Genomic DNA, 13,095 nt, shown 5'->3' on the forward strand with positions numbered 1-13,095 from the left:
AAAACAACCAAAAGCTTTTGTTCTATGGTACACTGAATCACTGCGCAGCTCCTCGATGTTTTCTTTCCATTTACAGACATACAATAATTCCACAATAAAGTTTTTGTTTGTTTGTTTGTTTGATTGTTTTTTAATCAGATAAATGATTTCTTTGTACTTGAGATGTGCAGTTTTAAAGGCGTAGTGGACATCCAGACCCCCACTCCAAGAAAATACCAATAATAAGATTACTGAGAGAGAATAAAAAACACATTAGTTTATTATTTTTTTCCATATTTAAGAAGCTTGTTTTCTCTGTTGGTTGGCTGGTCTGTCTTCTCTCCAGCCTGAGTGAACTGGAATCGATCCCATTGCTACCATGAATCTTCTTGAGAAGCTTTCCCCCCACGTACAAACACACACTAGTGCACACACACACACACATCTCTCATTCAGTCTTGATATTTCACTCTCCCAGTGGACAAGACAGACTAGAATTAGTTATCCCTGCCAGTTTTGGACACACATATCACACATCCACAAACACACATTCACCCTTTGTGTGTATATGTGTGCGGCGATGTGTTTGCAGTGTTTATACACTAAGGAGAAGTGTGAAGTTGCTCATACTTAGTATTCCCTTGGTGTCTCACAGAAAGATATTGCAAAGTGTATCCGTGTGTGCGTGAACGAGTGCACGCGTGTGAAGGCTGGAATTCAGTATGGTATTGATTAAACACAGCAGGGGGCGAGTGTGTGAGCTCTGCAGATAGCTCGCTCACCTGCCACTCTACAGACACACACACACACACACACACACACACACAGCAATGCACAAACATCAAACTGTCCGCTGGCTTCATTAGAAAGAGGCTGTCTGGCTTTGGATATGATGAATAAAATAAATCAAGGAATTTTAATTCGGCTTTGAGAGAGAGCGAAATATCTCTATGTCTTCTGCTCTCTTCCTCTTTGTGATGGAGAATGTTTCTGTGTTTGACAGGTTTACACTGAGAAATAGCTCGTTCGTTTACACTCAGTCGATACTCAAAAACACCAGTTTGACCTTTTGGTTGCTTTTTGTGAGGAGTGCGCAGACCGAGCCGTCCATTGTGTTGAATTATGGGCTGTCGCGGGAAGGTTGATGCTTTCCACATTAGCAACCAGCTTGTTGGACATTTTTACTCAACTTCATTGCTGCACTGATCTGTCATTCAACAGTAGGAGCCAACCCTGCAGAGCCAAGACAACATGTCATAGCCGGCCATTTATATTCGTTTAATGACCTGATAACATCTGAATCTTTTCTGCGGGAAAAGATTAAAAATATTTTGTTGAAATCATAAGGCTTCCGTCACTGGTATTTATCATAAATAAGACATAATACAAATGCAACACATGGTTTTATAAGAAAACAGATGTGGTAGTGTAACCTGACTGGGATGGGTCAGACTGGTTGTCAGGAGGAGTAATAACAACCAGCATGGAGGAGTAAGAGGTGAATTAGCTGTTTTATTTAAGTGCAGACATGAACCTGGACTAAAAGCTGAATAACAACAGCGGTGTCGCTCAGAAATGCTTTGACCTTTGCTGCTAAGCTTTAGCAGATATTTCATTCTGCTGCTTTAATCGGTGTGTCGTCTAAGGTCTCGGGTCTTCCTTCCCCAGAAGTAAGCAGAACATTAAGAAGCAAACGAAGCTCGGCTTACATCTTTACATGGGAGGAAACTGTAAAGATGTGGTCAATATTAGCAAAATATCAGCAAATCACCTGAGATCAGCTGCCTCGCTGATAACTGAGCTCAGTTCTTTAATCTGTGCTGATTTCTCATGATAACACATTTTTCTTAATACATCATCAATCATTATTTTTAATGATTTGATCAAACTTATTTGAAATTCTGGTGCATTAAAATGTACAGATTTTTTTTTTCTTTTTAAAGAAAATAGCGCCTTACCTAACAAATAAACACACACAGATATCCACACATACTTGCTCAGATGAGCAGTAATTTGTAACACTGCTAAAGCCAATCAAATGGTCAGACCTGGTTGTGTTTTTGTTTTGTTTTTAAACCTAAAAAATGTGTAATATCTAAACTCTGCATATGGTAAGATTTTTTTGTTGTCCAAATAAACAATTTTTTGTCTATTTTTTTTTTTTTTTTAAATAAACACAATAACTGGAAGCTATTAAGTAGGAAGATTAAAAAAGAAAAACAAAGAAAATATTATTATCAGTAACTAAGAAAGACAAAGTTGTGGGTGTGGCAATATACATGTTTATTTAAATCCAGCTTGCAATGCAGATAAAAGTCTCACTAATGAAAGATCAGATAAAAGCTGACCGACTAACAATGAGTTTTTTGTTGTGTGTATTGACTACTATGGAGGCTCATACAGACCACTGCACACACTATTGTCCAATTTGCAAAAATCAGAATTGATTTAAAGAAAGACAAAAAAATGAACTGCATGCAGCTGCAACTATAAAACCCCTGTTTTACTTTACATTTTTAATGTATTTACATACATCTAAAAATCACAAGCACAGCACAGGGAGCTGTAGGACGAGGAGGAGGAGGAGCAGGAGGAGGAGGGGGAGGAGGGGGACAAGGGAGGAGGCCTGGAGTTTATCAAATCACGATGACAAATCGAAGACAGGTGGTTGTATATTTTGGAACTTAGCTATTTTATTTTATTCTATTTTATTTGGTTTATTTATTTATTTATATATTCATTCATTCATTCATTCATTTGTTTTTGCATGAAGGACTAGTAGAATTTGCAACTTATTCATTCATGCAAAATAACAGCTATGATGACAGTAATGTAATGGGGAAGGACAACTTGAGACGTCAGGATGGACGTGTGTGTGTGTGAGTGTGTATGTGAGTGTCCGTGAGTGTGAAAGTGCCACTATGCTTGCATCATTAAACAGTGTTGATACTGTAAGCCCTATAATTTCCAGTCATCTTATTAAGAGAGATACAATCACATGTCACGGCAGGCCATTCACTGCCTCTTTTTTATTAACCACCTGTAATAACTGTCCCCTTTAAGCACTTAACCTGATGATCTTCTCACACAGCTGTAAGAGCTGCAGAGCTCCTTGATATTATCAGAATATGAACATCATTACTTATTTTTTTTACCCATTTCAGACATGCATTATGTTCCCCGGCCTGTAGACGTTTCCTTCTCATTCCTTCTCTACACCTCCTCTCCTCTCTTCTGCTTGCAAGTAATAGCACAAAGAAGGATGTAGAAATGAAGCAGCTGGTGTGTACCTACTTTGACTTTCTGACCCACTTTCCTGCTCTTCATTTTCAGTCTAGTCTGGCAAAAAACTGAGACATTAGTTTGTCCATCTCTAGAATATTTTGGATTCACAATAAATGTGCAGACGTTTGGAGACACTAATGTGTTTTAGTCTCATGTTTCGCATGGGGAAGCATTCAGGTGACACTACAGGAATTAAATTCTATATGTTTATTATTTTAAGGTTTAGATCTTTTTTAAGCCTAATTAACCACAACTAACAATAAAATCTAATGTGAAAAGTTGTTTTACAGTCTTAGATCAGATGAGAGTCAAACTTGCCTCTCTTTGTGATAGTCTGCAGTGTAACACCACCATCCAAACACTGCGAACTCTGAACTGGCATTTTCTCACATGTAATAGTTATGCAGGGTCACATCTGGGGTCATTACATAAACATTTTTTTTTTTTTAATCATGTTTGCTGCCTTAAAAAATAATTTAAAAATAGTTGAACATGCGTGACAGTTTCACAAAATGCAGAAATACTAATTATATTCTTAATCCACAATGTTTTGTGCTGTAATACACTCTGGTGTGACACTGGACTGTGATACTACTTGACTTTTTCTTTAGATTGGCTGCCAGTGGTTTTCATTTCTCTCAGACTTATTTTTTCTCTCATTCTGTTTGCAATGAATGTGGCATGTATTGACCATTACGGTAGGGTGGGTGCATAGAAATTTGTCACAAAGAAGGATTAAGTTCTACATTTTTCCTTCTAGATGTGTGAGCTGAGATCACATCCAGTCTTTCTACCTATAAATTTTATCAGCAGCAGAATAAATTCCTCATCTTAACCCTCTTAACCCTTTCACGTTCACACAAAAAGGCCAGAGAAAAATGTTTCTCTGTGTTGTTGCATTTGTTTTGGACAAGAATAAACAGAAAAAAAATATTTTTAGCAAATGGTTGAGATGTTAAAAAGAAGAAGTTAATAATCATGTAACAACAGTGAAATGGATGACATTCGAAACAGCAGGGTTTTAACAAACACTGAGTCAGTTGGTAGAGATGCTCAGGCTGGATTATTTCCACAAATTTTCCACAATTAGTCAAAGTCACTGCAAATTTACCTCTACCACACAGTAGATCAGGACCTGGAGGGTTAACATACAGATACTCTTCTACCTAAAAACTACACGACTTAATTTATAGCAGGGCTGATGTCTGTTCAACCACAGTGGCCTTCACTGGATATGTTTTTCTGAGGATATGCACTTTGATTATTATTATCTGCTATTATCCTCCTCATGATACTGCTGTTGCTTATTTTCGACACAAATGCACTCATGCTGACAACGACTCTTCTTGAGCTTCACACAGAAAATTGCAGGAGCCCATTTCCTGGAATTTTGAATCCTGGCTGTCCATAAATATCACAACTATAGTTGCATAGCCTTTTCTGAAAAAGGCTGTGTGCTAAGAGGCGCATTTGTGTTCTCATTTGTTATTTTGCTGACTGTCTCTCCATCCATCCAAATCTCTGTCTTTCCTTCCATCCTCCTCTCTCTGCGTCTCCCTCTCTTGCTCTCTCTTTCCACACCACTCGGTTTTAATCACTGCTGTAATTGGCAACTCCCTGCTGTGCTCACGCACACATACCCGCACGCACACACACATTCTGTCTTGCTGCTGCAAATCCCTCTGGCAATGTATGTGTGAGCATGTGTGTGTGTGAGGGGGGGGGTGAGGAGGGAGATATATGGAGAGATAAGGATAATGAAAGAAGGAGAGTTTCAGAACTGCAGGCCAACTCAACAATCTGTCTGTGCTGTGAAGCCCTGTGTGGAAGTGGAGCTCTGCAGCCAAACTGTAATTATCGAACGGGGAAAAAAGGCACGCTTTAAGATTCATTACAGAGCACAACATTGTGTTTGAGTTACTGGAGAGACTAATGCAGCTCTGACTTGTTCTGTTTAATAAAAGTAGTTGGAAAAGTGCACCACAAATGATATATTATTGATAGTTGCATTGACAGATGCTAGGAATGACGGATAGAAGTTAACTTGGTCGTCTTTGTAGCTTCTGGCTTTGAAAAATGAATGCTAATCTCTTGATATAACGTGTTTGCTGTTAATGGCAAGTAAGTAATGAATAACAGATTTTTTTTTACACCCCAAAAATAGTTTAAGGTAGATTTAAAAAGCCTGTTTACTTTGCAGCTCTGGTCTCAGCTTAAGCTGCGCATGTGAGTTATTATATTAGATAAACAAATTATATTCGTGGTGATACGTGTATTAAATCAGTACTTAATTAACACAACGCTAAATCTTTAACTAATTATTACCTCTAAGGTGGCGCTGCAGACCGAAACAGGCAGAAATGCATAAATTACCATAGCTTAGTTGAACATTTTAGGGGATTTTTTTTTTCACATTAGCAGTACACTTTTTATATTGATTATTTATAATGATGCTGGATTAACAGATCCATGTGTTGGTTGTGGTTGTTTTGAAAGAAAATGTTGTGAGTCATCATGGATTTTGAGGAATAGCTGTAATGAGCTTGTTTACAGCAAACCTGTTAAGTTTAATATCTTATTAAACATAAAGGTGAGTTATTTGGCGACATAGACTGTCCACATCTGCAGTCAATCTGTGGTGACTGACAAGAGATAAAATAATTTCATGAAAGGAAATTATTTTCAGTCTCCTACTACACTGCATTAAAAAAAAAAAAAAAAGATTAATATACAATTCAAAACCAGTAACACCCTTAAAAAGGCTGCATGGGAGGTAGAGAGAGAGAAAGGGGGTTTATAGAATATATAAGGGATAATGTTTGGGAAAGATCTACAATAAGCTGATTTACTGGTACCAGGTGAGGGTGTCAAGATTTGGTATAAAAGGAGCATTTACCAAAGACTTAATTTGTTCAAGCGGTGGATCATGGCTCAGCACTTATGTGGCGCTTCAGGAATAATCTCTCAGTTCATCCATCTTTCCATCCAGGAAAGCTCTGCAGCTCATTGGTTCGGTTTTTTTACTGGCACCAAACTGAACCAATCAGATACTTTAAACACTGTTCGGATCTTTACCAGTCAGAATCATCAGAACCAAAGAGTGGAAACAGAGGCAAGGCGTGACTTAATAAATAACCTTATTGCCAAATTTCCAGAGAAAAATTTCCAGTTTTTTCTTTTATTTCAAAATAAAATAAATAACTTGTTTGTCTCCTGACATTTATGAAATTAAGTTGATGATGTCAGAGCTTGTGCAGAGGAGGACACATGGTTAACTGGTTGTGTTTACTGGTTAACTGGTTGTGTTGCTAAATTTGTGTAGTATTATGTAGTAACGTGTGCGTGTGTGTGCAGGATAATCCAACATTGCAGTTGTAGTAAAGAGTCTTTATCCATGAAGGAGTGAGGAGGTGACAGTGTGAAGTGGTGGGTAGGCGCATAGAGGAAGGTGTTCATACCCAGATCTCAGAGTTTAGTGATAAACCTGGCGTTGAATGCCGAGCTGAAGTCAACGAACAGCAAGAGTGCGTATGTCTTGTAGTTATCCAGGTGTGTTAGCAGAGTGCAGCGCTATGGAAACTGTTTCATCTCTACTCCTGTTATTGCAGCAGGCAGACTGGTGTGGATCCAGTGGGATGGGGGGAGGAGGGTTCTTCAGGTGGGCCCAGAACAGACTCTCAAGGCTCTTCATCAGGGCGGATGTGGGTGCTACCAGGCCGTAGTATTCACATACATCACACTAACATTCATCCACTTTCAGAACAAAATGTCTTACAGGCAGCTTATTTCCAGGTGTTTATGGAAGATATACAGAAATATAATGTTTATGAATATGTTTGTTTTTTTTCTCTTAATTATTGATATAAACTTAGGTTTATATGTTAAGAATGATGCAGCAGATTATCGGTGAACCATGTTGGATTATAGATGCTTATTTTTATTGACAAATGACACTTTTTGGAAGTATTGAATAAATTCATTCTTACTGATTCCTGCAAACTCATTACATGGTTTGTAGTGGTTTTAAGGAGTTAAAGAGCTTTTATTTACACTTAAGGAAATGCAAAGATTTGTAGTGAGCAGCAGGATGACGTATGGACCGCCTAGGCTGGTCTAGGCTCATCTGGGCATGGGCCGACTTTTTGTCTCACTCTGCTGCTGCTGCATCCATCCATCCAGCTTCTATAAGTGTTTTATGTTGCACAGGTTTGTGGTGGTAGACCTCCAGGGTTGTCATGGATCAGTCCTTGACAGGTCAATGCAGAGACAACATATGGTCACACCCACACAACCCTACATTAAATAAATCTCATAACCCAGCATAAATGTTTTCTAAAAATAAAAACACAAAGAAATCAGATGCAGGCAAAAGAACAAAGAAACTCAGGAAAGGAAGAAAGCCCAGTCAAGTGTCAAGACAAACAACACCACCGTGGTCCTTATCAATCAGGTAAAATAAAACAAAAATTTCTATGCAAAATGACAAAGAACTTCGATATTTCAGCATTTAGTGCATAATATTTGGAAATATATCAAGGTGTTTTCAGGAAATTTCAGTATGTGGGATGATCTGGGGGATGACTTGTATGTGAAGGAAGTAGACACATATACTGGAATTTTGGAAAACCATACACACCATCAAGGTGAATTCATCTGGGAGGTGAGTGGTCTTTTCAGTAATACAATGTATACATGAGTGGCCTGCCTACTGTCCAGATCAGTCTGCCATTAAATAATGTGTGAAGCAAAATGAAGAGGAGAATCCGTCCATGACAACAACAGATTATTAAGTACTTGAAGTTTTGTATCCAGTAAAAACGGTCAAAGATTTAGTATCTTCAGGTATCAGATAATTAAAACACTTGATAAAAAAGTGAAGGGTGATATAACAATATAACAAACATGTCTTTTTCTCATGTTTTTTGGTCAGTAAAGACAAAAAAAAATAATTTTCTGTCTGTTTACAGTTTTAAAAACTTTATATTTCAGGACTTTATACCTTGTAATCCTGTTCATGAGTGATGGTAGATCGGAGCAGGAGATGGACAGGTGGGCTGGGCCTCGTTCAGTAGGATGCTGTACAGGTCCGCTGTGATGAAGAGGAAGCTGGGCGAGAAGGCAAAGCTTTAGATTTTCTGGTGTATCTACACTCCAACCCTCATCAGATTTATGTGGCTGCAGAACACTGTTGTGGAAACAAGTGGCTGAGAGTAGTTTTCTAGAGAGCAGATGTGGTCAGCCTTAGAGATAAGGTCAGGCGCTTGCACATCTGGAGGAGCTTGGCATGCAGCCACTGCCCCTCCACATCGAAAGAAGTCAGCTTAGACGGCTTAGGCATCTGATTAGAAGGTTTTCTTGTTGCTTCTCTTTAGAAAATTTTGGACACGTCCAACTGGGAGGAGACACTGTGCAGACCCAGAACTCAGTGGAGGGATTAAATGTGTCCCTTCTGGCCTGGCAATGCTTCAGCATTTCATTACTAAGATTTTGTCAGAGTCCTCAATTAGTGTTGTTAAAATGCAATGATGTTTACGTTTTCAGTGCAATTACTACAAACTATTGCTGTCAGCTTTGTGGGAATGAGCTTTTTATCCTTTAAACACACCCAATAGGTGCAAAAAGATAACCTTACTTAAAATTACTTCAGATATTTCCTCATTCAGAAAAATGAACTGGAAAGATTTCCTCGATGGAAAATAGTCTACTTGCACGCAAATCCCACAGTGTGAGAAGCGCATGACAATGGCCATGCTAAACCCAGAGCTAAAGAATCCCAGCTTTATGGTTATCATGCCACATTGGCCATAGAAAGGAAAGTTTCATGGTTGTGTGTGTTTGTGTGTGTGCATCTTTTATGTGGGTCACCCCACCATGTCTAATGGCCCCTTGCTGCGTGCAGCGTCCTGGGCTGAGCTGTTCCCTGCTGTCACACTTACACACACACACACACACAAACAAATGCATAGGCACAGTGGGGGAGATTTCGGGGTGTCCCTCACCCTAATACCCTCTACAATGCAACACTCCTGCATCTGTTGCTCCCTTCTCAAAAGTTGAAAGTTGGTCAGTGAACTGCTATCGTGTCTCTGCTCTCTCTTTGGTAGATTTTGTCCTTTTTTTTTTCTTTTATTTGCTCCTCACATCTCTCACCCCCTGCTTTCCTTCATTTCTGACACTTTTTTAGTTTCAGCCCACACCAAACATGGGCTTTCATTTTTGCCATCACTATTGGCAGTTGCGCTTTTTATTTCTTTCACCCTCAGATGACCAGCACTGGATTCTACGGGTGAGCTGATGCTTGCGAGAGAAGAGGGACACAAGTGACCCTGTGTAGGCCGTCACCGTGCACAGAGCTAACATCAGCCTCAGATAAACAGGTGAGCATTCACACAACACAAATACAAAGGTTTCATCGTGGTTTCAGTGTCTACCAGTAAAATTATATGGCATGTGTGTTTTCTATTTAATTTTTTTTAAGGAAATTTTGTCACTTAACCATGAAACCGCCTGTTAGCTGCAAGTCATGAAGACAAAGCCGTAGCAAAGCTAATCAATGAAATCGTGGCGCCCAAAGAGAATCGGTTTATGCTTCAAGCTATTAATGCCCTAATTATTTTTTCATTGGGAGCATCATTATTACTAGTTTTATATTAAGTTAAATTCTGTGTGTGTTGTTTTCCTGTACAGACACCAGCGCTTGTCTGTCTAGGCATTAACCAGACAGAAGAGAAGAAAAGGACCGTCATTAAAATTCTAGCACTGCAGTTTTATTTACATCCTTTATAGTGGAATAGTCAGAGGAGAGGAGAGGAGAGGGGAGGAGAGAGAGGGGGATGGGTGAGGTAGAGATTGAGAAAAGGGGAAGGAAAGAGGAGCAAACACTGAGATGCTGATAATTCAGTTTACCACAGCAAGACCCAGCCCATCCCCACTGAAACACACAAAAACACACACAAGTATGTCAACTGAACACGAGGGTGCCATACATGTGGATACAATAGGTTAACGCTAACGAGGACAAACTTGCTGCACGTCTCCACGATCAACTTGCACTCAAACAGATGTATTTCAATATGTGCAACAGTATGCACATTTACTTCAGCCCACAAAGTGTGAAACACACTCATACACACGCATGCTAAATCTCAGCCACAGAGAAGCCAGTTACGTCAGTATATTTTCACACTGCGGTAGTGTCTCTTTGTCTGCTTGTCGGCCAGCCAGCTGTAAGATGGAGGGCGAGAAATATGCTTTTAGCGGACGATTTCGTAAGACAGAATACACGGCTTTGTCATCTTTCGTTTCAGTGCAGCATTGTCCTCGTATTGATTTGTGTCACGATGATTAGTCCGTTTCATCAGATTCTTTTTCTTTATCCAAAAGTGTGCATGAATATTTGTATAGATATGAGGGCGTGTATGTGTGTGCTCGTTGAACAGTGCCTAGTTATAAGACCTAGTTATAAACTATATAAAAAAAGGCTTGGCTGGAAAAACAGAGCTGCGTTCGTCTGTCCACGTGCTAGCATGAACCTGGTGTGCATTAAAAGGTTGGTGTTGTGTGTGTATGGGGGGTAGTAACCTTTTGTCCACCTGTCCACAGCATCAGCTGTTGTTTGAGCTGTTACAGACAGACACTCACAGACAGAAGAGCAGAAATAATTTGGTTCAATCCTGTTTTTCTTAAACAGTTTGCTACGGAGGCTAAATGCAGCTGATCATATTACAAATAAGTTGCATTCAATGCACCCTAATACCATTTTACTTTGCTACCTTTAGTAACCTGTAAAATTTCATGTATTCCTATATTTCATATATTCAGAAATTGATTCAGGTCTTTTCTAAGCAAATTAGCTAGCTAAGCACGTTTTTTGTATGTACAAGGATCTGCGATTCTCCCCACTGTGAGCTACTCAACAGCTTTACATGAGCACACAACAGACAACGATCCATAATTATTCATTCATGTTGGATGTGTTCTGTTATTTCCACTGCCACGCCTCACACATAAAGCATCAGCTAATTCACCCACAGAAGAAGAAGAAGAAAAAAAAAAAACCTGGAGCAGTGTAACTGCTGGGTACAGAAGTATCCAGAACTGATTCTAAAAGCAACTCCCGTTGAGCTCAGCGCATCTCGATGCACGAAAGAAAGAGTCCAGACCCTCGATATGAAGCAGACAAGACGACAAAATGAAACCCCAGAGATGCACATTGATGCAGTGAAAGACAGTCGCAGAGGGTGCTCTCGATGTTTTGGGGGGGCCTCTGAGAGACGTTCATTATTGTCTGATAAACATAAATGATGAACTTAAGGTTGATTTTCAGTGTTCGTAGCATGAGCCGTCTTTTGGAAACAAACCTCATATACACACACACACACAAACACCATGGACTGGTCTGATAGGATTAGAGACTGGTGCTATAGTGACTCTGTCTGTCTTTCTTCTCCTCTTCGCCTGCAAAGCCCTGATTATTCACGAGGTTAGCTCCTGATTGGGATAGCAGTAGCAGACACAGGTTCATTCTAATCTATCTATCTATCTATCTATCTATCTATCTATCTGACTGACTACATATTGTTTTTTTTTAATTTGAGGATGATGTCATGAGTCTATTAAATGAATAAAAATGCAGCAGGAATGGAGAATCCTGAATCCTGATAAGACTGGAAGAAAGTGTGTGTGTGTGTGTGTGTGTGTGTGTGTGTGTGTGTGTGTGTGTGTGTGTGTGTGTGTGTGTGTGTGTGTGTGTGTGTGGAGAATATCAGCTCTGCAGCAGTAGGCTTCAAAAGGTAGCCGTCGGCCAGCCCTCTGCTGACACAGAGACGCTCGTGTTATAAAACCTCCAGCAGTAGCTCCTGCAATAAAAACAGCACATGAGCAGCAGTTTTCGTTAAGAAAAATCAAAAATCAAAAGAAAAAAAAAATGTTGCTCTGTTTTGTGCAAAGAGCAAGACTCGTTTTCTCCTGATATTTTTCATCGTTAACGTTGGGATGAAGACTGAAGCCGTATTTATTTGTTAATCATTTGCTGTCAGGCTGTGGAAGTAGTGTTAGTTTTTCTCTCTCTGTCTGAGGGACAATGTCCCTATTCTGAGGCGAGTGTGAGTGCGGTGTTGACACATGTTTGTGCTGGCTGATTAGTCAACACATAAAGGAACATGCAGCCCCTCCATCACTATTCAGCCATTTTGTCTCCCTGTCTGTGCATACTGGCAGAGTGGATGTTTGTGCGGGCGAGAGAGGCTTTTGTTAAGGTAATGCTTCGGAGAGCGAATGGACGAGGGAGAAGACACCATGAAAAATTGCACCGACCACAGCCAAGTCCTGCGAACCCAGGGATGCTTTTTGTCCTCTTTAATGTCAGCACATCAGAACCACAGTTTCTACTGTTTTAATGGCCCAAAGGCCGTTTGAGTTGGTTTGATATTTTCTAGGAAATAGCAAAAAAAAAAAAAAAAAAAAAGAAGAAGAAAAAGGTATTTAACAGTAAATTTGGACAAAGGTCTTATGTAAGGCAGTGTGTCAGATCAGTACTTCTGTGTCTTTTGTGTCTTAAGTGGATTAACAGAGTGGTCAGATAGACCGTCACAGTGGCAGCCATAAGCGTTGTTTACAAGCTTGTGTCGCCTCTGTCGCTTCACATTTTCATATGATGCTGATTTGCTTCCCTCAGACTTTCTCACAATAGCAGGGTGGAGTTTGTGCAGGTTCGTTGTGTGATCTCTCAGAAAAAAGCATGAAAGTTGGTGCTGTCACATCTCATCAGTTTCCAGGCGTTTCTTTTCGTTAGTTTGTTTTTCACATTTAAAGCTCTGCCTGTGTTGTATT

This window comes from Telmatherina bonti (assembly GCF_933228915.1).
Source record: "Telmatherina bonti genome assembly, chromosome: 5".
Taxonomy (NCBI): domain Eukaryota; kingdom Metazoa; phylum Chordata; class Actinopteri; order Atheriniformes; family Telmatherinidae; genus Telmatherina; species Telmatherina bonti.